Below are 4,494 nucleotides of genomic sequence, written 5' to 3' on the forward strand. Positions count from 1 at the left end.
CAAGTCTAGAAGGTGCGCTTTTGCATTGTCAACACTCGTCTAATTTGGTTCATTTATAATTTCAACCCAACTTTAATTTGCCCTTGTTTTCCGTATAATGCCAAAGCTGCTATCATTATGCAACCCCTTCTGTGGATCCTTCCACAGACGAGAATCGGCTACATATTCAACGAACTCAATAGCCCTCAGCACCAGCTGGTTATCTATGGCAGCCATAGTTGACCTACCGCACCCATCAACTTGGCTCAACCCCACTTTGGATATATAGCATATAATTCCTTTGATTCACCTTTAACTAATCCCTACTCCGGCTTCAACTTGTTTATCTCAAGTCCAAAATCATTCGAGCGAATGTTTTGTCTGCAACTCTCGTTCGAACGAAAATTATGTCGCAACCTTGAACGAGCGAGATTTTTGCTTCATATTTTGACTTCCATTGACCGCAAGTTTTGATATAGCAAAAATATTGATATTGAAAATTGTTTGTGAAATAAAAAATTGTAACCCTTTCAATAAGATTTTCAAACCCGACCAAATTTACCTTTATTTTGAAATAATATATATTTGTTTTACTTCAATTGAACTATTTAGTTTCATGATTATCATTTTGTTAGATGGCATGAAGCCATGTGTAAACCGGTTTGCATCACAAACGTGGGGTGGGATGACTGTAATTTAATGGTGTTTGATAACCTTTGCATGAGGGTTTTTTTTTTTTTTTTTTTTTTTTTTTTTCTTATTTTTTATTTTATTTTAATTTTAGAAAGTACACTTTATCCTCGTGAAGTATCCACTCATTTGTGTTTTGACGTCTAGTATTCAAAAATGTGCAATAAATCCCCCCAATCTAACCAACTTTTGCAAATAGTACCTTCCGTCTATGTTGTCCATCTCTTTGGACGGAAACGATTTCACGTGACCTTTTAAGGCTGCATTGAGACCATTTTGCCCCTCTTCCATTCAGAGAAATATTCCTGCCCAAAACAACGTCGTAGCTACTTGACCGCCTCAGCTTCCCACTCACCACGATCTGCTTCCTCACCTCCTCCGGCAAATCTTAGAGTGTACCTCTCTATGTTCTCTCCCGGCTGAACCAGTGAGTGACCCGTTGAGTGCCACCTTGGGAACTTCCTGGATATTCTCGTCCTCGCTGGACAGTCTCTTTTATGATCATCCTCAACATTTATCAAAACGTTGTCGTTTTCTCCCGCACCGTTTTCTGATGCCGGGTTCTCCTGACTCGACTCGAACTAGTGTGGGCACTTAGCTCTGCAAACTGAACACGTCGAGCAGCATGCTAACCAAGCATCAATACAATCGGGATGAAAGACATGGCTACATTTTGGTAGCAAACGTAGCGTTTCGTAGTCTTTGAATTTGTTCAAGCACACGGCACACTTGAGTGCTCCCTTGGCCATTTTGAGCTCTTTGACCGCGAAGTAGACGAGGATCGGGAAGGTCTCAATCATGGCTGGGGTCCAGACCATGGTTCTTGGACCAGTGGTGTGGGCCTTGGCGGCTCATGAATCCAATCACTCGCAGCAATAGATAGAGAAGAAGGCGCACATGAGGAACTCGATGACCACCGCCATCAACTAGCTGAAATTATGGCTTGGTCCGTTCATAGAGGCTAATTCCGTAATCGTCTGTGCATTGGCGCAGTGGGACTGCGGTGAGAGAACTAAGAGGACTAGTGGTAGTGTTTTTACTGATGATTAAAAATTGAGATTTTGGTTTTGAAAACTAAATCGGTTTTGAACGACTACGTGAATTTTAATATTTATAAACCACTCGCAATAGTATGAATCTTTGCACTATAGTGAGGGTGTCGAACCACAAGGATTGTGTATGTTATTTTGCTTTATGGAATACTTAAGATGTTATCTAATTTAACATTGAAAAAGATATATATTTTTTTTAATTTTAAAAACGAAGTTAACACAAACTAAGAACAATAAAAATGGAGAGATTTATAGAATGAAAGGGATAGAGAATTGATTTTACTCAATCCTCGTACCAATGGCAAATTATGTCTATCTCGGATTTCCTTTATACGTATAATACAAGCGCGTTATAATTGTCAGTCACACAACGACCTCAACATGAAACTACTTTAGTTAAAAGGTAATAATAATTTATATAGTTATGGAAAAAACATAAACCATCTTAGTTTTGCATGGATCATCCACATAAAAATTATACTATAATGAAAAGCATCTAAAAAGCATTTAAACTAAAAGGATGTGGAGTAATACATGTTCCCTAGCATGATTTATCAAGTTCACATAGATTATGTCAAAGAGCATCATTACATAGCTATCGTTCCCTTAATCACAGAAAAAAGAAACGTAGAGGTCATTCAAGAATTGAAGGGTTCTCATGGATAAGAAAACCTTCTTTTCAAGATTGATTATTGAATTGAAGAACGTTTCACAAGAGTTTTGCAAACCTCTAAACTATGTAATCATTACACATATATAGAAATCCAAAGAATGAGATAATCAAGCCACAGTAATCGGAAGGAGTTCCATTAATACCCTATAATTAATTTAGCTACTGAAGAAGAAATGAGAATCTCCTATAGAAGAAGAAGAATCCATTTCTTTAAGAGGAATTAGGAACTATAAATTTAACAATGAAGAACAAGGAATTGGAAAAAGAAAAACTAAAGAAAAGCATTTAAGATACTAGGTTAAGCTCTCCGGAATTTCCGGATTCCAGAGTTATATAAAAAATAAACTGAAACAAACACTAAAGAAAGAAGAAAAGATTGCTGAAATAAAATAAGGAAAAGAATTGCATCAAACAAAATCAAAGCTTTCTTGAATAAAACGGAATTAAAATGACTTACAAAATTAAAATAAACTAATCTAAGCTCTCTGGAAAATGTAAATGAAAAGATTGCATCAAAGGATTGCAACTAAAAATACAAAAGAAAACTAATCATCAAAAACTCTCTCTCTCTCTCTCTCTCTCTCTCTCTCTCTCTCTCTCTCTCTCTCTCTCTCTGCTCTTCTATATTTATAGAGAATTTGATGTATCAAATATATCCCAAACAATCCATCTCAGCCGCATAAATGAAGAGTGTCAACATCTCATTTCAAACGCACTTGAGTTTGAATTTTGAATCGCACAAAGATTGTGTCGATATCTGCAGATTTATCCGTAAGATTTGAAATCGCTCGATCGAATTCGCCTGCTGATCGATCGATTTTCGCTCAATCGGATGTCCTGTGTCGCACGATCGATTTTCGCTTGATCGGATATAAAGTCGATCGATCGACATGTGCTTTTAAGACTTGTCTGCTTTTCTCTTGGCATAAACCTCTTCAATTAATATTTTCAAGTCTAATTCTGATGATTTAAACGTGTTTCCAATTAAGACTTGAAAATAAGACAAAACATAAAAACACAATAAAAACATCATATTTACAACACAAATTAAGGATAACACATGTGAATTAAGGGGTCTTAAATAGAACATTTCAAAACTTATCAACTAGACAGGGAGTGATCGGAGGATGGCTGAGATTAACCTTTAGTCTCATATCCATCCAGCTAGATTATTGTGTGGCTTGTTGATTTAGAGAAATATTTCTTTCAATGGAGGAGTCCAAAGAGACGGACAACATGGACAGAAGGTACTATTTGCCAAAGTTGGCTAGATTGGAGGGGGTCTATTGCCGATTTTTTAACACTAGACGCCAAAATGCAAATGTGTGGATACTTCATAGGGGTAAAGTGTACTTTTCTTTCTTTTTTTTAAAAAAAAAAACAAAAAACAAAAAAGTGTTTTGATGTAATATAAAGTTAAATGAATTTTAAATTTTTTTTGTTCGTGAGTAAAAAGAATTGTTTGTTAATATATATATATATATATATATATATATATATTAATCTAAAAAATCAAGATAGTTAACACTTTGCATCAACATACATTTTGAACCTTCTCCTCTCTCGAACTTTCTTCTTCTTTCCCAGAAAGTCCCCCAAGCGATCGATCTGTGCGGGGGGGGGGGTTCAAGCCTCCCTCCCTCAGTTTTGCCTTTCCCCTTAGACTCTTTGGGCTAAGGGGCTTTTGTTTCTCCCTAGGGTTTCCCTTGTGGAGGTTTGAGTCTCCCAACTACTAGGGTTGTGGAGTTTTGTCCCCCCGATTAGATCCGGCTATGGGTGTTTGTTTTTTCATAGTCCGTTTGGGCTATGTTGTTTTGTGTTCTTTGCTTTGACAGGAAAGCTTACTCGTGAGGTGCCTAATGGAGAAGGGACGTCCCGGCGTGTCGATGGTGGATTTTGGTCGTATTCTTCTTTTTCCACTTTTTTTGAAGGCTCGATCTGCACTTTTCCACTGCCTTCTGCTTGACACACTCCTTCCAGCTGTGTTCGCTGCCGTCTTCTGGTCCGGGATTCACTTGCTACGGTGGTGTTGAGGTGTGGTGTTCGGTGCGTGGTCAAGGTGTTTTTTTACTTGGGACCGCGCGTGGATGGCCACGCTCC

At 37.6% G+C, this 4,494-nt stretch overlaps 1 pseudogene; it reads right to left on the reverse strand.

Annotated features, from left to right (window-relative positions):
• Nucleotides 1-847: 847 nt before the first annotated feature.
• Nucleotides 848-1,487, reverse strand: LOC133856741 (E3 ubiquitin-protein ligase ATL6-like; annotated as a pseudogene).
• Between the last annotated feature and the right edge of the window lie 3,007 nt (nucleotides 1,488-4,494).

This window comes from Alnus glutinosa, chromosome 14, assembly GCF_958979055.1.
Source record: "Alnus glutinosa chromosome 14, dhAlnGlut1.1, whole genome shotgun sequence".
Taxonomy (NCBI): Eukaryota; Viridiplantae; Streptophyta; class Magnoliopsida; order Fagales; family Betulaceae; genus Alnus; species Alnus glutinosa.